Below are 25,857 nucleotides of genomic sequence, written 5' to 3'. Positions count from 1 at the left end.
TGTTTTGTCAAGGTGACCTCCAGGCTTCAGCAACTGCCCCTCCCTCCCTCCTCTTTCAGGCCAAGTGTGTTGGTACCAGCTCTGGAGTCTGCAGTGGTCCTGCTGGTATTTCTGCCCACACAAGTATCAGAGGGTGGTCCTACAGGAAACTGATGTTCATGGATCTCCGTGTGAACTTGCAAGGAGACATTGCCCTTCAAGGACTCCTGGAGAGAATGTGGGGCATGGATGCAAAGGTCTGCAGGGTCTGACCCCCTAGTATAGGCCATCACTTTGAGCCTGGGTGGGGGGACGGATGGGGTTTGGTCCTGATGGGAGTTTGCATGGCCAAATGCTATGAGCCAGGGTCTTTATAACATGAAAGCCATCCCACCTCCCTATCCAAGCGGGGTGCTATGACCAGGGGACCATGGATACTCATGCAGGTGGCCCCTCCAGTCGAGCTGTGTGGGTTGCAATGGGAGGCAGAGCCAGCATTGATCTTGTGATCTGTAGGTGTCTCCTCCCATAGGGGTCACAGGCTCCCTGCCACTGCTGTACCCCACACCTCTGGCAGCTCATTGTCACCCAAGAAAGAGCCCACCTGATGTAAAACGAGCAAGGAAATCTCAGGAGGTACTCTGTGAGAGGCTGGAGGTCTCACTGACCAGATGGGTACTTGCCCTGGAGCGGGAAAGGTGCCGGGATCCAGGGCAGGATGAATGGAGCTTTTGGCAAGTGTTGGGGATTATGGAGATAAGTCTACAGGACTGTGGGACCGGGAGGGTAGAAGGAGGAAAATGGAATGTTTCCATTCCTGGACCACCAAATGTAGTATGTGATTGACAGAGTTGAAGATTGTCCAAATGAGACTGCCTTGTCCTGCACCCTGGGCGTGACGGTGTCTTAGTTCCATAGTGCTGCTGTAAATTCTACAAGTGGGTGGCTTTAAGGAAAGGAAATTTATTGTCTCAGCATTTAGGACTCTGGAAGTCCAAACTCAGGATGTGGCTCTAGAGGCCAGTTCTTTAACTATTTCAGCTTCTAGTAGCTGCCAGCCATCCTTGGCATTCCTGAGCTTCTGAATGCATCTATCCCTGTTGTCAGATAGTGTCTGTGTTCCCTTTGTCTCTGTGTCTAATCTCTGAAGTGATTAGTTTTAGGGCTCATCTAACACTGGTATGACCTCAACTGATAGATCGATTACATTAGACTGCATTATGAAAGGTGGTTACATTATATTAGATTAGTTGTATAGGGGCTAGAATTCTAACACATATATATTTTTTCCATTGTAGTATATTGATGATTGATTTTTTTAAAAAATATGATTTAGGTGAAAGTTTACAGAGCAAATTAGTTTCTCATGAAACAGTTAATACAGAAATTGTTTTGTGACATGGGTTGCCAACCCTGTGATGTGTCAACACTCTACCCTTCTCCACCCCATTCTTCCAGTTTTCCTGTCCCTTCCTGCCTTCCTGTCTTTGCTTCTGGGCTAGTGTGCCTGTTTAGTCTTCTATACATGATTGAATTATGAAGCATGTCCCTCACATGTGTTATTGTTGGTCCTATAGACCTGTCTAATCTTTGGCTGAAGGGTGGATCTCAGAAGTGACTTCAGTATTGAGTTAAAGGGGTGACCGGTAGCCATACTCTTCAGGTGTCTTCAGTCTCTGTCAGGCCAGCAAGGCTGATCTTTTTTGTGTGTGTGTGTTTGTGAATTTGAATTTTGTTCTGCATTTTTCTTCGGCTCTGTTTTTGGACCCTCTATTGTGCTCCCTGCCCGAGCCGTGAGTGTTGGTAATCTGGCACCATCTAGTTATTCTGGGCTCAGGCTGGTGGAGGCTGTGGTTCATGTGGTCCATTAGTCCTTTGGATAATCTTTCCATTGCGTTTTTGCTCTTCTTCATTCTCTTTTGTTCCAGCCAGGATGGAACCAGTAGATGTATCTTAGATGGCCACTCATAGGCTTTTAAGACCTCAGTTGCTACTCACCACAGTCAGTTGTAGAGCAATTTTTTTTTATACATTGTTATGCCAAATGAGCTAGATGTCCCCTGAGACCGGGGTCCTCAGCCCTCAGCCCAGTAGCTCTGTCTCTCAAGGCATTTAGGAGTGTCTGTGAAGATGAGGTGGCCGTAGGTAGATGGATATACATCTGGGTCCTCGATTCTGTTCCATAGGTCAATGTGTCTATCATTGTACCAGTACCAGGCTATTTTGACTACCATAGTTATATATCAGTGCTCCGACTCCTACATTGCACTTCTTCAGTAATATTTTACTTATCTGGGGCCTCTTTCCTTTCCATATTAAGTGAATGATTAGTTTTTCAATCTGCTTAAAGAATGATGCTAGTATTAGAATCAAGACTGCATTGTATTTGTAGACTGCTTTGGGTAGAATGGACATTTTCAGAAAATCAAGCCTGCCTATCCATGAGCATGGTATGATTTTCCATTTAGGTAGGTCTTGTTTGGTTTCTTGCAGCAGTTTTTTGTAGTTTTCTTTGTATACGTCTTTTACATCCCTGGTTAGATTTATTCCTAAGTATTTTATTTTTTAAGGGGCTAGTGGTGTTGTTCTCCTGATTTCCTTTTCATAGTTCTCTTTATTGGTGTATAGAAATCCAGCTGAGTTTTGCGTGTTTATCTTGTGTCCTGCTACTCTGCTGAATTTTTGTATTAGTTCCAGTAGTTTTCTTGTGGAGTCTTTTGGGTTCTCTATGTGTGTAGTATCACACCATCTGTGAATAGGGATAGTTTTCCTTCTTCATCACCAATTTAGATGCCTTTTATTTCTCTTTTTTGCCTTATTGTTCTAGCTAGGACTTCCAGCAGAATGTTAACTAGGAGTGGTAATAAAAGGTATCCTTGTCTTGTTCCCATTCTAAAGGCAAATTTTTCAGCCTCTCTCCACTGAGAATGACATTGCCTCTTGGTTTTGTATAGATGCCCTTTATTATGATGAGGAATTTCCCTTCTATTCCTATTTTATTGTATGCTTTTATCAGGAATGGGTGTTGGTCTTTACAAATGCCTTTTCTGTGTTGATTGAGATATTATTATCATGTAATTCTTTTCTTTCTGAAGTGGCTTACTTTGGTTGATTTTCTAATGTTGAATCATCCTTGCATACCTCTTATGAATCTGTCTTGGTCATGGTGTATTATTTTTTTTGATATGGTGCTGAATTCTATTGTCTAGAATTTTTTTGAAAAATTTTGCATCTATACTCGTGAGAGATATGGGTCCGTAATTTTCTTTTTTTGTGGTGTCTTTGCCTGGTTTTTGTATCAGGGTTATGCTGGCTTTACAGAATTAATTGGGAAATACCTCATCCTTTTCTGTGTTCTGAAACAGTTTGAGTAGTGCTGGTGCAAACTCTTTGAATGTTTGGTAGAATTCTGCCAGAGGGGCACAGTGAAGCCATCTTGGCCAGGACTTTTTGTTGTTGGGAGTTTTATTATTATTATCTTTTCAATCTCTTCTCTTTCTAAAGTTCTGTTCAGATTTTCTACTTCATTTGCATTAGTTAGGTAGGTAGTGTGTTTCTAGAATATGTGCATTTCCTTTAGGTTTTCAAATTTGTTGGAGTACAGTATCTCAGTACTCGGTAATGATCCTTTTTATTTCAGATGGGTCTGTTGTAATGTCTCCCATTTTATTTCTTAATTGAGTTACTTACTTCCTCTCTTGTTTTCCTTTTGTCAGTTTGGCCAGTGGTTTGTCAATTTTGTTGATCCTTTCAAAGAACCAACTTTTGGTTTTGTGATTCTTTCTATTGCTTTTCTGTTTCATGTATTTCTACTCTGGTCTTTATTATTTCCTTTCTTTTGGTGTCTGTGGGCTTCTTTTGCTGTTCTTTCTATGTGTTTGAATTGTACAGCTAATGTTTTGATTTTGTGCCTTTCTTCTTTTCTGATGTGTGCATCTGTTGCTATAAATTGACCTCTGAGCACTGAGCAATGCCTTTGCTGTGTCTCAAAGGTTTTGGTATGATGTGTTTGCATTCTTGTTTGAGTCTAGAAATTTTTTACTTGCATCTTTGATTTCTTCTATTCCACAGTGGTTTTTAAGCAAGGTGTTATTCAGTTTCCATGTATTTGATTTTTTTTCCCTTGCTCTTCCTGTTATTAATTTCTACTTCTATGACATTTTGATCAGAGTATATGCTTTGTGTTATCTCATCGTTTTGGATTTTGCTGAGGGTTGCTTTGTGCCCTTAGATGTGGTCTCTGCTGCAGAATGTTCCATGCGCATTGGAAAATAATGTATACTTTGGTGTTGTTGGGTGGTCTAACACATATTTTGGGAGAGACACAATTCAGTGTGTAACAGGGGTGTCTCCTTACACTATTGCCATTGTCAGAAGAAAAGGCTTAGGCTAATAGATATAGCAGTAGTTGGAGGCAGATGACATGGTGGTCCTGATAGCTCTCCTTGGGGAAGGTGTGCAACTGGGAGGAGGCTTTTGTAGATTTAAGCAGTGAAAGGAGGAGGTCATGAGCAAAGAATTCTGGTTGAATTCTGGTCTTGGGTGCTTACAGACTTCTCGTACTGAAGACTACTGTCCCGGGTGAATTCTTCCCGGGGACTAAGTGGGGAACCCATTGTGATTAAAGGCTATGCAGTGTTATAAGAATTTCTTCATCTTGCCTGTCATTCGGATAAGGGGTTAGAGTTAGTTAAATGTCGTTAGATGTTGGAACTGTTATTAGAAAAGGTAAGGTAAATGTTGGCACTGTTTTTAGAAAATTGGCTAATTCATGCAAAAGTCTTTCACTAAAACAACAGCAGTAGTGAAAATGGTAAATGGGTATTAAACTTAAAGTAAATCAGTAATCTTTGGTGGCAGAGATCTGGACTGTGAATCTGAGACAAGGAGCAGCAGCAGTAGGAGTAGCAGCATCAGCAGTGTGCAGAGCTAGAGAAACAACACGGGGATGTGAAATATGGAACGAATGTCTGTAAAGCACAGGAATCAGCCTGGCCACATTTTCCCTTCCTTCCCCTGGTTGTGTTAAACTTTGCCAATAGAGGTGTGAGTTCATTCTACATAGGGCCTCTTTCAAACAAAGTGCAATAACCTCAGATGACAGAGTAAATCTTTCTTATGAAAAGTTGTCTATTTTTGTCTCTAAAGGTGGAGAACGACTCCTTGTGGGAATATCACACGCTCACCATGGTCTTGAGGAGACACTGCTGCCATCAGCTCCCTGGTGAGGGAGCTGTAGTGGAGTAGCAGTGCCCACCAGACACCTACGGCTGAATGGGACTGCTCTGTTGAACCCGCAAAGTTTATTGGCAGGTCTGTGTCACTTGTATTTCTAAAAATCAGGATGTTGTTTCTTCTATAATACGCTGTTATTTTAAGCAGCATTTAGAAAGAAAAATGTTATCAAGTGCACAGACCCAATGCTTATTACTTAACGTTTTTATTCTATACTTATTGAAACATTTTTCTTTCACTTAATTAAGCATTGGTGCTGGGTTTTGAGTGGTGTTTGCAATTATCTAAAAGGAAAACAAAATGAAACAAACAGAAAAACCAGTTTTTGTCAAGTCGATTCTGACTCATGGTGACCCCATATGTGTCAGAGTACCAAGAGTAGAACTGTGCTCCACAGGGTTTTCAATGGATGATTTTTTGTAAGTATAGCCCCAGGCCTTTTTTCCAAGGCACCTGTGGGTGAACTGGAACCTCCAACATTTCAGGTAGCAGCTGAGATTGTTAACCATTTGTACCACACAGGTACATTGTCAGTGTTCTGAAATTGGACGTCTCATACATAACTTCTTATTACCCATAGATTTAAGAATTGTTTTTATTCCCCCCACTTTTTTCTCAGTTTTCTATACCTTTCAGCAATTCATTATCAAACACTCTGACAGGAGAAACAATTTCCTCTCTCAATATTTTCCAACTGAGAAAGTCATTTACTAGGAATATATTTCATTTGTCAGCAGGTAGTTTTTTTCCCCTGGGGACACTTTTCATGGACTCCCCATAATCCTCCTTCTCTTTGGACTGGTCACTTTCTAGGCCTGATAACAGAGTATCACCTTTGATTTCACTCCTATCATCATCCAGGAGTCTCCCTACCTCTCTCTCCTGTTTTGGATTCCTGGCTCTCTCAAGTGTGTGTCTTCTTTATTCCTGATTTACTCTGTGATTCTGTTGGTGCACACCCTTTAGTAGCTTTTTGAAGAAGAGTGACTGGAAGGAAAAGTTTTTGAGATCTTACGTGTCTGAGAATGTCTTTATTTCACCTTCACATTTTATTTAGTTTAAGAGCATGTAGAATTTTAAATTGAAAATAATTTTTCTTCAGTTTTTTTTGGACTGTTTTTCATTGTGTCCTAGTTTCTACTTTGAGGTAATTATGCTTCCCTTTTTTTGTTTTTATCATTTATATGGGAGCTTGGTTTGCAGTCATTGGCTGCTAACCTAAGTATTGGTGGTTTGATCCCAGTCAGCAGCCTTGAGAAAGAAAGCCCTGACAAACTACTTCTGTTAAGATTGTTGATGTTCTTAGGTGCCATCAAGTCGATTCCAACTCATAGTGATCCCATGTGACAGAGTAGAACTTCCCTATGTGGTTTTCTAGGCTGTAATCTTCAGAGGCAGACTGACAGGTCTTTCTCATGAGGAAATGCTGGGTGGGTTCTAACTGGCAACATTTCCGTTAGCAGCCTGTTAAGATTATAGCCCAGTAAATGCTATGGAGGAATTCTACTCTGTCACCGATAAAGGAGGTCAGCTTTATTTCTAAACGAACATGTTTGGAGGATGTGCTCATAAGTGCACCAACAATACGCTTCCTAATACTGATTCTGGAGTGATACATGTTTGTCCACTGTATAATGGGCAAAAGAGAGCTGTCTGTAGAAGGGGCCACCTTTTTGGTCCCACACAAATCAATCAGGTAAACATCTTTCCACTTCCAGGGTAGGAGTGGGGTAGGATAGGGGACTGAAGGCCCAGGAGGAGCAATGTGAGGAGTGGGGCAGTTTGCTTCCTAACATTGCTGACCTTACGTTTTCTTAATGGCAGCTGTTAGAAACTTTTATTTTTATCTATGGTATTTGGAAATGTTACCACGCTTTACTTTTATATTTAATTTTTGTTTTATCATGGCCAAATACATATAATATAAAATTTGACATCTTAAGAATTTTGAATGTTTATTTCAGTGAGGTTAATTAAATTCCTGATGCTGTTCAACGATCACCACTATCCATTTCTATATTTTTTACTTTACTGCAGACAGAAACTCAGCACCCCCATTAAGCAATTTCTCCCTGTTCTCCCCTCCCTATTGTCCCTGGTAACCTCTAATCTACTTTCTGTCTCTCTGAATTTGACTATTACAGACATTGCACATCAATAGAATCAGACAGTATCTGTCCTTTTGTGTCTGGCTTATTTCATTTGGCATCATGTTTTTAAGGTTCCTCCGTTTTGCCTCATGTACCAGCATTTCTTTTTATGGCTGAATGATACTCCCTTTTATGCAAGAACCAGATTTTGTTAGTACATCCATCCATTGAGGGGCACTGGAGTTGTTTCCTCTTTTGGCTATTGTGAATAACGCTACAGTGAACCCTGGGGTACAAGTGTCTCTTTTGTGGATCTTTTTCTTTTATTGTACTGGCTGCTCCCTATACTTTTACTATATGGAAACTCTTGTTCTTGGTTGTGGGACATTTTCAGGTATTGTTTATTTAACAATCCCTTCCCCTCCAATTCCTCTGGAGAATGTCTATTATTTAGATGTTTTAACTTTCTCATTTTCCAACTCTTTTTTATTCTGTTTTCCACCTTGTCTTTAAGTGCATCTGTTGAATTTTTAAATTTTTTGCTAACAGAGATTTTATGTTCAAGATCACTTTCTTTTTCTATGTATGTTCAGTTTCATCACCTCACTCTTGCTTTTTGAATGCAACAACTACCTAGGTATGTATTATTCACAGCTTTTTGGAAGTTTTCTTTTGTTTCCTGAATTGTCTCTATTTCCTGTTTGTTTTTCATGCTAAAAGATTTCCTCAAATGCCTGGAGATGTTGTCTTTCTTTTGTTTTAGGAATGGAGCATCACTAAATCATGACCGAATGCTCTGTGTGGGTGAGTGGAGTTTGTTGACCAGTTGGTTTAACTAGTGCGATTAAGTGGGAATGCACAGTTTTGTTGGTAAACTCCAAATCTAAACATCAGTAGGTCTTTTCTCTTGGGGGATTGACCTTGTTTCCAGTGTTCTGGGCAACATCAAAAGGACTGTGGCCTGATGGTCCGCTCAGTGACCCTATTTCCAATCTCATAGCTCTCCTCTCTCCCTGATGTCTACCAGATTCCCTGAGTAGTAGTGGATGGATGCCTTGTACATATCGATCTCCATCTTATTCCAGAATGGATAATGAGGCGAGGGTGGGAGGGTCTCCAGAAGCTCAGTTACTGTTTATAAATGCTTTTAAATAGTTTTTAGACTTTTTTTATTTGCCCTGGACTTCAGAAATACTTGCCACCCTCCTCTCATGTTCCTTTCCAGGATGAATTTACTTGTTTGGTTTCACATGCCGTATTCTTTGTGGGTCTTTACTTTGTGCCATCTTAGTCTTAGTTACCTAGTGCTCCCAGAATGAAAAAAAACAGAAGTGAGTGGCTTTAATAAACAAAAATTTATTGTTTCACAGTTATGGAGGCTCGAAGCCTGAATAATCATTAACATACCAAAAGAAAGACTCTATATTCAAACAATGTCACATTCATAGGTGCAGGGACTAGGGCTTCAGCACACTTCTTTTTGGGGTGTGAGGGTCACAGATCCTCAATAGTCCTGATAATAACCCAGGAAACCTTTCCCATTGCTTCCCACTATACGAAATTTTGTTACCTGTTGTTGTCTCTTCTAAAATTTCCTTGTTCTTATGGGTTGATGACCCTTTTTATTCTTTGACTATCACTCTAGTGTATCTCCTGCAGACAGCTCAGATGATTCAAGAGATCGGCGTGACTTATTTTGCCGTTGCTTTAGTCCAACTGGTATTGGATAATGCCTCCAAGTCCCAGTGGCTTGACATTTCATTGATTTATTTATGCTCACACTCTGGCCTGAGACAGCCATCATGGGTGACGACATCACTCTGGGCCCCAGTTTCTTTCTAACTAGTGGGTCCCAGAGGAGGTTTTAGGGGCCCGGCCCAGAAATGGTATATGATTGCTGACATTTCTCTGGTCAGGACTCGTCACAGAGTAGGGGGCTTGGAAATGTATTTTCACTTCTTGCTATTGTTGTATGCGCTACCGGGTCTTCTTTAATTTTTATTTCCTTCTTTCTTCTCTCTGTGCTTCATTTTGGATACTTAAATTGCTGTCTGTTCAGGTGCTCTTTACCTTTCAGATATTGCATTTTTCAACTCTATAAGAAAAAACCCAAAGGCCAAGATGTATAAGTGATGTGCTCATTTATTTCCATTAGGTCCTCAGTGGTGCCCTGTAATCCTATGAACTGTGATATAAACAAGAAATTATTCCCTCTAGCCTGTAAGTGAAACAATATACAGTGATGGAAAAGGTTCAGGAAAATGGCATTTAACAAGAATAGAAGACACAGATGATTTATGGAAATTCTGAAATCCTGCTGGGCAGGCAATGTGAAGGCCCCTACCTTGGGTGTCTCAATTATTCTTTTATTACGCCCTGCTTCTCCTGTAGGGAGAATCTTCCTTGTTGTGATTGTTAAGGTTGTGTGTCAACTTGGCTGGGCCATGATTCACAGTGGTTTGGCAGTTATGATGCAGTTTGCAGTTTTTTAATGATGTAATCACCTCCAGGATGAGATCTGTTGTGCATAGCCAATATGTTGAAAGGGCTTTTCCTTGGCCTGCTTCCAATATAGGAGGATTTTGTGATAAAGCTCGCTGGCTTTTGCTTATGCTGGATCTTCTAGCTGGCTCCGATTCATCTGACCTCTGGGCTTTGGGAATTGAGCTAGCAGTTTGTCTGCTGATCTTTGGGTTTGTCAGCCTCTGCAGTCTGGATCTTGGCTTTGCCAGCCCCTGCAGCTCCATGAGTCTGAAGAAGCCTCCATCCTGATCCACATCACAGACTTGGAAGTTTCCCACCTCTCTAACCATGTGAGTCAGTTCCTTGATAGAAATTTCTTTCTCTGTCTCTCTGTCTCTGTCTATATATATATATATATGTGGATGCTTCACTGATTTTGCTTCCCTAGAGAACTCAGCCTAAGACAATTGTCTATCGTTATCCAAGTGTAATGTAAATATGGTAATTTTACATTCTAAAGAAACATCAAAGATTTATTTCTGTACTTATCAAACTTGAAAATCGAAGAGTATCTTTTTTATAATCTCAACAAAGGAACAACTCAGCATATTTATATTTCTCTGGCTGCCCTAACCTTTTCTGATCTTTATTAATTTAAAATGTGAATATAGACATAAACCAGTTAGCCAGCTGCTATTGAGTCAATTCTGACTCATGGGAACCCCATGTGTGTTAGGGTAGAACTGTGGTCCATATTGTTTTTATGGGTAAAATTTTCAGAAAGAGCTTGTCAGGCCTTTCTTCCAAAGTACCTTGGGTGGACTCAAACTTCCCACCTTTCAGGTAGCAGTGGAGGACATTAAGTGTTTATTCCATCCAGGGACTCCAAGTATAGATATAAGTTGTTGCTGTGTTAGGTGCTATTGAGTTGATTCTGACTCATGGTGAGCTTATGTTCAACAGAAGGAAACACTGCCCAGCCCTGCACCATGCTCACAATCGTTGTTATGTTTGAGCTCATTGTTGAAGCCACTGTGTCAATCAACCTTGTTGAAGGTCTTCCTCTTCCTCACTGACCCTCTACTTTACCAAGCATGATGCCCTTCTGCAGTGACTGGTGCTTGGTCATGTTATCAGGAGGCACCAGTTTCTGGAGAAACATATAGGTTACTGTAATTATGTTATCATTTTTACCAAATTGACTGTACCTTTCAAGAATTGCCTTTGACATTTGCATCCAATTATAGAGTAAAGCTTATACAATATCAGAACCATGGGTAACACCATCAAAATAATCAATTGGAAGAAGTCTATCAAAAGTAGTCCTATTATTAAAATATGTTGTGGAGACAAACAAAAGCAAGACCATGGAGAGCTGTTCAGAACATCTTCACCAGGGCTAACTAGAGTGGCATTATGGACAGCAGCAGGAGGCCTCTTGGTGCAGATAGACAAAGATAGTACAATCATCATCTTAGGTGGTAAAAGTGGCACCGCAGCTTTGTTTTTTCCTGGGTGTGAAGTAGTCTTACATAAGGTTGTTTATAGATTGAAAAAGAATTCTGGACTCCAGCCTCATGAACCCACGCATCTTAAGGGCATGGGCTATGTCTCTCTGTAAACTGGGTATATTCCATTCAGCATTCACCATGGGTGCCCCACTGATAGGATCAGGTGGGTCCAGAGTGTGGCGGGGATAATTGGGGAAAAAAAGGTACTAAATTTCCCACCTCCTGGTGTACATGCCCTGTATAATCCCTTCCGCTTGAGTGTGGGCAGGGCTTATGAGTAAGATGGTGTATTAGTTTCCTTGTTGATGTTGTTGTTAGGTGCCCTCGAGTCGGTTCCAACTCATAGCGACCCTACGCACAACAGAACGAAACACTGCCCGGTCCTGCGCCATCCTTACAATCATTGTTATGCTTGAGCTCATTGGTTCAGCCACTGTGTCAATCCACCTCATTGAGGGTCTTCCTCTTTTCCGCTGACCCTGCACTCTGTCAAGCATGATGTCCTTCTCCAGGGACTGATCCCTCCTGACAACATGCCCGGAGTATGTAAGACACAGTCTCGCCATCCTTGCTTCTAAGGAGCATTCTGGTTGTACTTCTTCTAAGACAGATTTGTTCGTTCTTTTGGCAGTCCATGGTATATTCAATATTCTTCGCCAGCAGCACAATTCAAAGGCGTCAACTCTTCTTCGGTCTTCCTTATTCATTGTTCAGCTTTATACATGAATATGATGTGATTGAAAATACCATGGCTTGGGTCAGGCGCACCTTAGTCGTCAGGGTGACATCTTTGCTCTTCGACACTTTGAAGAGGTCCATTGCAGCAGATTTGCCCAATGCAATGCGTCTTTTGATTTCCTGACTGCTGCTTCCATGGCTGTTGATTGTGGATCCAAGTAAAATGAAATCCTTGACAACTTCAATCTTTTCTCTGTTTATCATGATGTTGCTCATTGGTCCAGTTGTGAGGATTTTTGTTTTCTTTATGTTGAGGTGTAATCCATACTGAAGGCTGTGGTCTTTGATCTTCATTAGTAAGTGCTTCAAGTCCTCTTCACTTTCAGCAAGCAAGGTTGTGTCATCTGCATAACACAGGCTGTTAATGAATCTTCCTCCAATCCTGATGCCCCTTTTTTCTTCATATAGTCCAGCTTCTCGGATTATTTGCTTAGCATACAGATTAAATAGGTATGGTGAAAGACTACGACCCTGACGCACACCTTCCCTGACTTTAAACCGATCTGTATCCCCTCGATCTGTGTAAACAACTGCGTCTTAATCTATGTAAAGGTTCCTCATGAGCACAATTAAATGTTCTGGAATTCCCATTCTTCTCAGTGTTATCCATAGTTTGTTATGTTCCACACAGTCAAATACCTTTGCATAATCAATAAAACACACATAAGCATCCTTTTGGTATTCTCTGCTTTCAGCCAGGATTCAGCTGACATCAGCAGTGATATCCCTGGCTCCACGTCTTCTTCTGAAACCGGCCTGAATTTCTGGCATTTCCCTGTCGATATACTGCTGCAGCTGTTTTTGAATGATCTTCAGCAGAATTTTGCTTGTGTGTGATATTAATGATATTGTTCTATAATTTCCACATTTGGTTTGATCACCTTTCTTGGAATAGGCATAAATACAGATCTCTTCCAATCAGTCGGCCAGGAAGCTGTCTTCCATATTTCTTGGCATAGACAAGTGAGCACCTCCAGCGGTGCATCTGTTTGTTGAAACATCTCAATTGATATTCCATCAATTCCTGGAGCCTTGTTTTTCACCAATGCCTTCAGAGCAGCTTGGACTTCTTCCTTCAGTACTATCGGTTCCTGATCATATGCCACCTCTTGAAATGGTTGAATATCAACTAATTCTTTTTGGTATAATGACTGTGTTTCCTTCCATCTTCTTTTGATGCTTCCTGCGTCGTTTAATATTTTCCCCATGGAATCCTTCACTATTGCAAATCGAGGCTTGAATTTTTTCTTCAGTTCTTTCAGCTTGAGAAACGCCGAACGTGTTCTTCCCTTTTGGTTTTCCATCTCCAGCTCTTTGCACATGTCATTATAATACTTTACTTTGTCTTCTCGAGAGGCCCTTTGAAATCTTCTGTTCAGTTCTTTTACTTCATCAATTCTTCCTTTTTCTTTAGCTGCTCGATGCTCAAGAGCAAGTTTCAGAGTCTCCTCTGACATTCACCTTGGTCTTTTCTTTCTTTTCAGGGATCTCTTGCTTTCATCATGGATGATGTCCTTGATGTCATTCCACAACTCATCTGGTCTTCGGTCACTAGTGTTCAATGCATCAAATCTATTTTTGAGATGGCCTCTAAACTCAGGTGGGATATACTCATGGTCATATTTTGGCTCTCGTGGACTTGCTCTGATTTTCTTCAGTTTCAGCTTGAACTTGCATATGAGAAATTGATGATCTGTTCCACAGAATATAATCAGTCAGAAGAAGGCAAGGGGCAGACTGTGGAACAGACCATTAGTTTCCTAGTACTGCTATAATAGAAATGCCACAAGTGGGTGGTTTTAAAGAACAAAAATTAAGTTTCTCTCAGCTCTGGAGGCTGAAAACCCAAATCAGGGTCTTGACCATGTCAGTTCCTTCCTTGTCATTAGCCCCAGGCATTCCTTGGTTCCTTTACTTGTGGACAGTCCTCACATGGAACCTGTCTTCCTTATGATGTTCCATAATGTCTCTGTGTCTATGATTCTGTTTATATTACTCAGGAGTGATTAGGTTTAGGACACACTCTATAGTGATATGATCTAATTAACATAACAGTGAAAACCTTACTCCCAAAGGGTATTACACCCACAAGTACAGAGACTGTTATTCCATAACAGTCCTTCGATTAGGTTATATTATATGGAAATGGTGAGGGAATAGTCAGTCCTATGATAACATTATGTTACGTAAGACTCTTTCTAAGCAAATTGGAGAGACAGAGTCTTCTGTTGGCTTTGAAGAAGTCAGCTGCCATGTTGTGAGAGGGCATGTGAGAGGACCACCTGGCAAGGAACTGTGGGGCCACTAGGACAGATAGATACCCAGAACTAACAACTGGCAAGAGAATGAGGACATTGTTCCTTAGTTGCAAGGACATAAATTCTGCCAACAAGTGAGGGAGTTTGGAAATGGATCTTTCCCCTTTTGAGCCTCTGATGAGACCACAGCCTTCACTAATTCCTGACTGTAGCCTGATGAGACTTTGAGTAGATGACCCAGCTAAGCCTTCCTGAGGCTCCTGACCCATGGAAACTGGGAGAAGATAAATGTGTGTTGTTTTGGCTGCTAAGCTTTTGGCAATTGTTACACAGCAATAGATAACTAATACACAGGGAATGGCAAACAATGGGCAGCACACTCAGTAGATTTTGGAAGCCTGCCTCAGGGGGACAAGAAAAGCATCAATTTGGAATCTCTTTCCTTTCATTTTATGGTAGTTTCTTTTCTCGTGGTCTCTCTGCCTCTGTTCTCTCAATGTTCCAAGATATTTTCAGTTACTAGTAAATTAACTTTCCTGAAGCAAGCATAAATCTGATTAGGACATTTGTGTATATAAAAACTATAATACCTCTATTTTCTAGGGAATAAATACCTTCACAAATTCATTAGTCTGATTAAAAATACATAAAATTTGTGAATTGTAACAGGTATACAAAAGAGCATATATAACAAATACACAAAGTGAAAAGAATGATTATAAATATTTGAGTTGAAGAACTAGAATCTTGACAGTGTACCTACTCTAAGCACATCCAAGTGCCTCTTTTCAGGGAGGCAATCAGTGTCTGGATTTTTGTGAACAATTATTACCCACTTTACGTTTCTTTTTTTTTTAGATATTCCCGCATATCACCGCTACCACATTTATGATATCAAACATTTTCATCATCCCAGAAAGTTCCCTCATGCACCTTTGCAGTCATTCGTCACTTCCCAGCCCCACACATTGAACTTCTTTCTGTTACTATGGATAAATTTTGTCTGTTTTAGAATTTTGTAAAAGTGTAATTATACTCCATGCATTGTTTTCTCCTGTCTGATTGTTTTATCATTTAGTGAGAAAGTTGAAATCTCCAACTCTAATTGTGGGTTTTTCTATTTTCTTTGCCAATTTCCTATAAAATTGATTGCTTGCTATTGTTGTATGGATTCCTGAGTCTCTTTTCTTTTTTGTTTTATTCTTTTTTCATTCTGTACTTCATTTTGCATATTTTATTTCTTTCTGTATGAATGAATTTTTTCTTTCAGATATTGCATTTTTCAGCTGTACAAATTCTATTGGCTTTTGCTTACATGTCTTATTTCCTTTACTATTATGTATATTATTTTCTAAAAAATCTTGCATTTATTTATAATAGTTAATTCCACCATTTCTTTCATTTCTGGACCTGTTCTGTTCACCAATTTTCTCCTTGTTATGGGCTGCATTTTCCTGCATCTATGCTTATCTAGTAATTTTTCACTGGGTGGTGGATATTGTGGATGTTACAGTGTCTAGACTTTGTTGATTGATTTCATGACTATTGAACTTTGTTTGGACAAGCAGGTCTACCACTAAAGCGTGGCCATTCTGAGGTGTCTCCTGAATGCCTTGGGTAGTAACAGTGGTCTTTACATTCTACCTGGATCAAACTCCAATGTCTCCCAGACGTGTGTATGCTCTGGTGATTTGTCAACTTACAGACTCCTAGGAGTACTTTTCCCAAATTTATAGAGTTATACCCTTTACACATGCAGTTTGGTTTTCATTAGCATTCTCTATCACATTTATGTGTGTATGCCTGGTACTTTCCTTCTGTCTTGTTCCCTCCTCTCCAGTTCTCTCTACTACTAATTCCAACCACTTTAGACTCTCCAAACCACAATCTCTTGTCAGTTCAGTGACATGACAGTGATCTGAAGGGTTTACTATAGAAGATCAATACCAGTGCCAGTTACTCCAAAGTGGTCATATGTGAAAGTCCCCACTTTTAGAATTTTATCTCTATTATATATCCCCAAACAAATATATTTTGGTTTACTCTATTTGTTAAATTTATGTAAAGGGAATTATACTGCATATACTCTTTCGTGGCATGTTTCTTTTAATGCTATGTTTGCAAGAATCATCCATGCTAAGGTATTTATATTGTGTTACTGATTCTCACTTCAATTAAATTTATGCATATGCCACAGTATATTTATACATTCTAGTGTTTGTAGAATTTTTAGTTTTATCCTCCATTTTTTGGTCATTATGAACACTGTTGCATGAAGGTCCTTGTATGTGTCTTGTGGTGCACTTGTATATGAAATTCCTTAGAGTGTGTACCTAGGAGTGAATCCTTTATGGTTTGAATTTATTCAACTATGTTAGAAAATATTAAACATCGACGTGATTTTACAAATTTAAAATACTACTAGGAGTTCTAGGTGACCCACATTTTGCTACTATTTGGTATTTTCAAAATTTAATTTTGTTTCTATATAGTGTGCCTGTAATGGTATCTGAGTATGTGTAGTGGGTTGAATGGTGGCCCCCAAAATATCATATCCTATTCCCTGACACTGTGCATCTTATTTATAAAAAGAGTCTTTGAAGATTTGATTTTATTTCTTAATTTTTCTCATACATGTGCTTTTGGCTTGTTTCTAGGACTGCCGTTATAAACAGAGGTACCTTAAACATTTATAAATGTGACCAATTACATTTCCCAAACTTGGCAACAATTGTCTCTCCCATGCCACAAGCTTTTAGGCAATGTGTCTGTGCCACTTCTCAGCATCCTTTATCTTGGGTGGGGTTTGGGGATGCTCTGATCAAGATAACAAGACAGAAGCGATGCTTTGCAATTTCCAGGTATAGCAATTCCTGCCTCTTGGAACACTAACACTTGGGCTCTTCCTACTTAGAACTCAGCTGTCATGCTGTGAGAAGCCCCAGCCCTATGAAAACGCCATATGTAGACACTCCATTCAGTTATTCCAGCTGGACTCCCAGCTACCAACCTGCATCAACCACCAGCCTTTTGAGGGAACCACACTGGATCTTCCAGCCCATTTAAGCCATCAGATGACTCCAGCTCCACCCAAAATCTCACTATTGCCACATGAGAAGCCTCAGGTGAGAATCCCAAGCTAAGCCAAGTCAAAATGATAGTACATAGTTTAAATCCACTAAGCTTGGAGTGGTTTGTTATGCAGTAAAAAATAACCAAAATAGAAATTTGTACCAAAAATAGAATTTTAACCTACATGGATCTTGAATTCTTTTCCTTCCAACATTGGATCCTGATAGTAGTATAAAAAAAAAAGTAGTATAGTAGTTATAATTACATATGGGAGAGTGCTTCTACCAGGGGCCTTAGCAATGGTTCCATTAAACTGGAAGTAGAAACTCTCTCCCGGAAACTTTGGGCTCCTCATATCAATAAAACAACAGGCAAAGAAACTTAAAAAAAAAAAAAAAGAGGAGTTAGTCTCCTAGCTGGGGTAATGGACCATGACTAAACCAATTACCTAAGGAGGTAATTGGGTTGTGGCTACACAATGGGACCAAAATAGAGTATGTCTGTAATTCTTTTCTTGTTTTCTCCCTTTCTTTCCTCTACTTCTCACATAAGATGCACTAGTAGAGATTTATCTTATGTCTCAGTATTCAAGTTGTAAGATATCTGGGGTAACCTATTATTTATTAGTTTAGATTGTGTTGCCCAAAAAGGAATGTTGAAGTCCTAACCCCAGTACATTTGAATGTGATCTTTTTGGGAAGCAGAGTCTTTGAAGATGTTAACAGACAATGTGAGGTCATACTGCCGTAACGTTGGTCTATTATGGATTGAATTGTGTTACTCAAAAGTATGTGTTGTAAATCCTAATCCCTAGACTTGTGGTTAAAATCTCATTTGGAAATAGCTTTTCTTTGTTATGTTAATGAGACAGTACTAGTGTAGGGTGTGTCATAAGTCAATCTCTCTCTTTTTTTTTTTGATATACAAAAGAGATTAAACAAGCAAGTGATCAAGCAGAGATGGGGGAAGATAAATGTCATATCACATGAAGATCACCAAGGAGCCAAGGAATAGAACCTGAAGAGACAAGAACTTTCCCCCAGAGCTGACAAATGGAGAGGGTCTTCCTCTAGAGCCAGTGCCCTGAATTTGGACTTCTACCCTCCTAAGTGTGAGAAAATAAATTTTCTGTTTGTTAAAGCCACTCACTTGCAGTACTGACGTGATAGCAGCAGTGGATAACTAAGACAGGGTTCTAATCCTATATGATTAATATCCTATAAAAGACTGAAGACAGCCATGTGACATTGGAGGTGGAATTGGAGTTATTCAGTTGCAAGCCAAAGAACGCCTGAGGCCACCAGAAGTTGGGAGACACAAGACAGGATCTTCCTCTAAAAATGTCAGAGGTTATGGCCCTGCTGACACCCTGGTTTAGACTCCTACCCTCCATACTATGGCAAAATCAATTTCCATTCCTCTAAGTCAGCCACTTTGTGGTACTAGGAAACTCATCAAAGGAGAGAAATAAACATCATTCAAAACTAGTTAAAGTGATCGATTGAATTATCTCTTTATTTGGGAAGATGGTGAACATGTTTAAGATGTATGTGGGATAGTTTCAACATGTTCGGTGGAAATAAGTTTGCTATTGTTTGTATCTGGAAGAAAAAAAGGTTTAAAGAGACATGTTTGGTTGTCAAGGAATGGACTGTGGTAGTTTTGGAGTATGTCAACTTAGCTAAGCTCTAACTACATTTCTTAGAATTTCCTTCTCTGAATGTGTACTAAAGTCAGGGATGATCACAAGAGAAGATTTGGAAGACAAAGATGAAGCTGCAGTCCTTATGTTTGAGAGGAGGCAGGTATAGAGTTCCAGGTGTTGCTCATGTGTGCCGTTGCTGATCAGCAGACTCAAGTTGTTGGCATAGACTAGTTCTTCTTCAGCTTCCACCATGTCTTCTTCAACTCTTCTGTGTCCCAGGCCACAGTATGTGTGTGGTGAAGGTCATCAACTTCTTCTAGAGGTTAGCGAAACTCAGGTTCCAAAAATTTTTCCATGAGCTTCAGTTGCCTTTATAGATGCCTGTTTGCTCTTGTTTTTCACTGCTTTCTGTCCAGCTTTCCTTCAAGTCCCTGGCTTGATGACTTACAGAGACATTGGGTCCACACCAGATGCAGAAGCTAGAGCCATCCATGGACATTGGCACCAGCTCCCTTTCATGGTCCCTGGTCAGTGATTTTTCTCTGTTTCTACTACGGTTCCTATGAAGGTCAGTTTTGTGTGTCACCTTGGATAGGTTACAGCCCCCAGTTCTTCAATCTGTTGCTGTGGAGGTATTTGACAGATGTGATCAAACTCCATCTTCAGTTGACTTTATGGGAGATTGTTTTAGCTGGGTGATCCAGACTGAATCATTTTTTTTCAGATCAGAGCTGAGGATTCCTTGAAGAAGAAGAAATTCTGCCTGAGATAGGGAAGATACAGAGACTGATAGGGAAGAGACTGAGCCCCTAGGCAAGGAACACTGCAACACCTGCAACTTACTTACAAAAATTATGTGCTTGGCTACTGACTTAAAAGCCCCATCCTGGAATGTGTGATAAGGAAAGAACAAACAATGTACTCCCTTGTAAGATGCCTTTTAGAAGGACTGGCTGGATCTGGTCCCTGGAGCATGTGCAGACATCCGCAAGGTGATTTACAGATGACCTCCGCCTGATGCAAGTACCCTCGACAGGAATTGAACTGGTACCATGGGGAGTGACTGTGCAGGCATGACACTCCATGATAAGTCCTGCCATCCAGTCCCAGGAGCCTTTGCTACAGGTTGTATCTTGGATTCCAGATGCATGTAGCTATTTAGTATGCACTGCCATTCTGGCAAATATCTGCCCCTTAAAGAAACCTACTAAATATTCATTATCCTATTATCCTCACTAAACCCAAATAAGCCCCAGAAAACCTTTGTTCAGGGGAACAGAAGGTAGCGTTGCTTGATCCCTCTCTGTTCCCAGCTTGCGAACATTCACTTTCATTCTGCTGCTAATAAACCTTTGTTTGTGTGGAACCTCTGAGCCTCTCCTGGTCATTCTTGGTCAGTAGAAGGCAAGAACCTAGGCAAAGCTTATTCCTGAGCTGAGAAACCTTGCCCCGTAACTTGCCTTTGCACAGGACTGGGCAAGTCTTTGTGCTGTTATATATAAGGTCACCATGAGTTGGAGCTGACTCAGTGGCAACTCACAACAACAATAGCAGCTTTGGATCATGCCCTAGAGTTCCAGCATGTCTTTCCTGATGGTCTGCCCTACAGATTTCAGACATGCCTAGCCAGAGTCCACAGTTCCATAAGCCAATTCCTTGCAAGAAATCTCTTAATGTGTTCCTCCTACTGGCTCTGTTTCTGTCTGGGCCCTGAGTGATCCAGTCTCCTTCACACCTTTCCTTTCCCAGCTTTCCCAATTGTACAAATTCTAACCCTTGACATAAATCTTCATTATTAACTGTGGTCCTGCTTTTCTGATATAATACCAAGTGATCCAAATGATCTGTTGTATGTGTTTTTCTGGTTTATAAATGCAAGGGATTCTTTTGAGTACACACTTAGGGGTGGAATTGCTTGGTCATATAGTATGTAGATATGTAAATGTTATGGATTGAATAGTGTCCTTCAAAAAGATATGTTGCTATCCCAACTCCTGAATATGTGAATGTGATCTTGATTGGGAAAATAGTCTTTCTTTGAAGGTATTATCAGTTAAGTCATATAAGGGTAGGGTAGGTTATAGTTCTAACCTCTTCTGTATGGTGTCTTATAAAAGGAGAGAACAGACATGGAGAGAGAGTCATACATAGGGGTAAGACAAAGATCATATGATGATAGAGGCAGATATATCTATAAGCAGCAGAGGAACACGAAGGATTCCTGGCAGCCCCCAGAAACTAGGGGAATTCAAGAGAGCGGTTCATCTCTCAAAGCCCTCGGAAAAAATTGACACAGTTGATACCCTGATTTGGGCTTCTAGTTTTCCAAAATGTAAGAAAATAGGTTTCTGTTCTTTAAAGCCACCTGCTTTGTGATGGCTTTTTAAGGTACCCTAGAAAACTAGAACAGTCACATATGAAGACGATACTAAGCTGTTTTCCAAAGTGACTTTTTCAACTAACTTGGCAGAAATAGACACCATGGACATTTGGGCTGCTTCCTCATACTTGTTCTTTCAGGTCCTGCTTGGGCCTGATCTTGTATATATCACTTTAATTTAATGGTGGAGAGCTGCTGTGCGTGTCCAACCTTACGACTCTGTGGGTCAGACAACACCGAGATCATGAAGGGTAGCTCAGGCCACATGGTGATTTAGTGTCCCATGTTTAAGCATTCAGTCTCCACTAAGCCCTAGTAACAAGGCAAAAGTTGTTTCTTAAAAGGAGAGTAGTTATCTGCAGAGAACGTCAGGACTTTGGTCCAAAATTCTGAGGGTCTGTTTTTGATTCACCAATAGGGGACTGCCAAAGACTCCTAACACATCTCTATCTGCCACTGACACTTCAAGTACCATTGGACCAGCCACATCAAATAGCCCAAGTGATGGAGCAATTGCATGGCAGTCTGGACAAGTTGCAGAGTCTTCTCTTGTTCTCGCTCCTGCTGAAAACTCTCAGCTTTTCATGTCACTTGTTAAATAGGCTGGAGTACCACACCCAAATGAGGAGTACGCTGTCTCCAAAATCCAAAGAGGCCCACTGGGCATGGTGCCTCCTTTTTTCTTGTGGGAGGAGCCAGATGTAATAACTTGTTCTTCACTTTGGAAGAATATCTCAACATACCCCACACCACTGGACCCCTGAAATTTCAGTGATGTAAGGTGCCTCAATTGTTGTGGGATTAACTTCCCACCCTCTAGCACGCAAATGTTTTACTAATAAGCCCAGAGTCATTGACACTTATTCCTCACTAGATCAGATCAGCATAATGCCATCAGTGTTATGGACCAGTGTGACATCTTGTGGAAGGGAAAGATTATCTGGGTCCCTTCAGACTAAATTATGACTAAGGCCTGGAGAGTTGATGTAGTGCTGAGGCAGGCAACTGAAGGTGTATGACAGGCCTTGCCAGCCAAAGGCAAACTGCCTCTGATGGTCCTTCAAAACACCTATGGAGAAAAAGGCATTAGCCAGATCAATAGCTGCGTACCAGGTACCGAGTGATGTATTAATTTGCTCAAGCAATGAAACTGCATCTGGAACAGCAGCTGGGATTGGAGTTACCACCTGGTTAAGTTTTCGATTATTCACTGTCACTCTCCAAGATCCATCTGTTTTTTGCACAGGCCAAATAGGTGAGTTGAATGGGGGTGTGGTGGGAATCACCACCCCTGCATCCTTTAAATCCTTGATGGTGGTGGTAATCTCTGCGATCCCTGCAGGAATGCAGAATTGCTTTTGGTTTATTATTTTCCGATGTAGGAAATTGCTTCCACTTGGCTTTTCCTACCATAACAGCCCTTCCTTCATTTGTTGGGGATCAAATGTGGGGGCTCTGACAGTTGCTGAGTATATGTATTCCAATTATGCATCCCAGAACTGGGAAAATCACTATAGGATGGGTTCAGAGCCCAGTGGACCTTCGATGAGATGGACATGAGCTAAGACTCCATTATTAACCTGACCTCCACATGCGCGCACTTTGACTGGTGGCCACAGTGATATTTTGGGTCTCCTGGAATTACTGTCAGTTCAAAGCCAGTAAAGAAAATTCTAATTGTTTCCTTTTCTCCCAAAGAACATTCCCTCATAAAAGGCTATATAGATCCCTTCAAGAAAGGCTGGGTGAGAGATTAACAGTATAAGCTTTTGGCAGTGTGTTGGAGTCCTTCCTCAAGGGGACAACAGCCTCCCCTTCAATCAAGGAGTTGTAGGTCTTTAAACTCACTCAAGTCTGGGAATTGCTTGAGGGGCCATGGTTCTCTCTTCTGGAGATACCAATTAGAGTGCTGTTCACTTGACCTAGAATCCATCCACTTGTACAGATCAAGTAAATATTTAGTAGATTTCCCATCTATTTCACTCCTAGAGCCATCATGACTAAGTACCCAGTATCATAAGTCCATATGAGTCAGACTACTCTGATTGCTGCTTTGACCTGTTGTCCATTACGGTAACCACGCCCATCTTGTCTTTGCTGATTGAGTGCTGCCGCTTGGCCCCTTCCACCAATGGGTCCAACCAGCCCCATTGTAGTTAGGTGTCTTAGTTCAGCCAGGGCAGTTCTCACTGTGAAATCTCTCTTACATAAATTAGCAATCACAGCGGTCTTCAAGGATGCTGGGGCTCCCTTCACAAATTTGTTCCTCACAGTTCTGGTAAAAGGTGTGTCCTCTGGGAGCTCCATGTGTGTGTCTGTCATTCTAACCTGATAAATTCACTCTAGCGTGCCAATTTCCCTAAGCCTTTGAATACCTTCTTCTGGAGTACACCAAGTCTGGTCTGGTACTTCAACTTGATTTAGTGTAGGCCACCATGTAATCTATGCTTCAGCAACCCAATCGAATAAACTATTAGACCCTTTTCAAACTTCCTGAACTGAAACATTGAATGAAGAATCTGTGCTTAGTGATCCCGCATCAATAAACTCAGACAGATCCATCTTTATATTCCTTTTATTATTATCCCACACCCTTAATAGCCATTCCCACACATAGTCCCCAGGTGTCTGTCTGTACTTATTAGAAAAGTCAAGCAGTTCTTTTGGAGTGTAGCATAAATACTTCCTCCTGGTTCACACTTTGTGCTTCACCCTTTGGGGCTCACTGAGACTTAAGTCTAGTTATAGGTCTAGGAGCCAAAAGTGGTGGGGAAATGTTTTGAGAACATTCAGGTTTGTCTTGTAAATCGCCAGGCAATGACTCAGACAACAATGCTTTAGATGCAGTGGGGTTAATCTCATCAGATGGAAGTGGGTAGGCTAATGGTTTTACTGGGCAGGGTGATTTAGCAGACAAACATGGAGTAATCTCTTCAGATGGGAGTGAGTGGGCAGGTTCTGTTGGCAGGAGTGGTTCAATGGAATTTAGGGACTTAGTGTCTCCAGCTTCCTGATTATCTGCCTATATGTCACCATCCCAAGTTTCAGGATCCCATTTCTTCCCAATAAATGTCCTCACTTTAACTTCAGACATCTCTTGATGTTGGCACTTGAGTTGCCATTGTAATTCAGCTAGACTCTGGGTTTGGTTTTCTGCAATGTCAGTTCCGTTACTACAAGAAATAAGGTTTTCTTTCAAGGCAGTAGTGTAAACTTTGAGGTCATTTATGCAGCACTTGAGCTTTGACTCTGAAGGCCTGAGGTTATCCTTTTCTTTCACCAGTTTCTACCAAAATTAGGACAAACCACCCAGCTTCCTTATACTTCTCATCCTCCTTGTAGGAAAGTGTCACACATGCCTTTACCTAAAGCCTCGCCTTTCACCAATACCTGATCTATTGGTGGTGATATTTTGCGTATTCGAATTGTCGTCTTATGCCATGGATTAACAATGTCCTCTTTGCTACTGGGAGAAGAGTCATCAACACCTTTAAGACTAACCAGACTTGAGGACCAATTTAGAAAAGTCATCCATACAATTTTGTTTGTCTCGAACCATTCTCGGTACCAAATGTTTTAGAGTGGGATCACTAGAGAAGCAAAAACAACATACACAGAGAGAGAGCGATTCATATCAAGGACACGGCTCACACGGTTGTAGAGGCTGGGACATTCCACATCTATGGATTAGGATAGGGGCTTCTCAAGATCCATGTAGCTGAGAAGGATGGCAAACTCATGATCAGCAGGTCAGGGAGTAGGGCTCTTGTTCACAGGCTGTGAAGATCATTGAATCCCAAGATTGGCAGCAACAGCACAGGTAAGTTGTTAGCTCAATTCCCAAGAACCAGAGGTCAGATGAACAAGCGCCAGAAGCAGAATCCAGAATGAGCAAAAAGCCCCCAAGCCTTACCAGAATGTCCACTTACACTCGAATGCAGACCACACACCCCTGGAAATCTTCTTTCAACTGATCAGCTACTCACAGCAGTTTCCATCATGGGGTGATCACATATCAAATATCAACAGGGAAGTGATCACATTATATGACTGCCAAACAGTGAGAACCATGGAATAGGACTGTGGACACATAATCATAAATGTCACAACTTTTTTCTGGTGTTCTCTGCTTTCAGCCATGATCCATCTGACATCAGCAATGATATTCCTAGTTCCATGTCCTCTTCTTAATCCAGCTTGAATTCCTGGCCAGTCCGGGTCAATATACTGCTGCAGCCACTTTGGAATGATCTTCAGCAAAATCTCACTTCCCTGTGATATTAATGATATTGTTTAATAATTTCTGCATTTGGTTCAATCACCTTTCTTGGGAATAGGCATAAATATGGATCTCTTCCAGTTAGTGGGCTTTCTCCTTTTATGCACAGTAAAAGTTGTGAAAACCAAAACCTGTGTAAGGTGGAAACATGTTATAGAAGGAATGCTCAAATATTTTCCGCTAAAACAAGTGAGGGAAAAGTGGTAA

General features: G+C 40.8%; 1 long non-coding RNA gene across 1 annotated transcript; it reads left to right on the top strand.

Annotated features, from left to right (window-relative positions):
• The first annotated feature begins 1,502 nt into the window (after nt 1-1,502).
• LOC135228354 (uncharacterized) lies at nt 1,503-20,346 on the top strand. Its single transcript, XR_010318816.1, has 3 exons — nt 1,503-5,292; nt 17,189-17,399; nt 18,277-20,346. It is a non-coding gene; the product is annotated as an uncharacterized LOC135228354 (long non-coding RNA).
• The last annotated feature ends 5,511 nt before the right edge of the window (nt 20,347-25,857 follow it).

Source organism: Loxodonta africana, chromosome 21, assembly GCF_030014295.1.
Source record: "Loxodonta africana isolate mLoxAfr1 chromosome 21, mLoxAfr1.hap2, whole genome shotgun sequence".
Lineage (NCBI taxonomy): Eukaryota > Metazoa > Chordata > Mammalia > Proboscidea > Elephantidae > Loxodonta > Loxodonta africana.
This window is presented reverse-complemented; position numbering and strand designations above follow the sequence as displayed.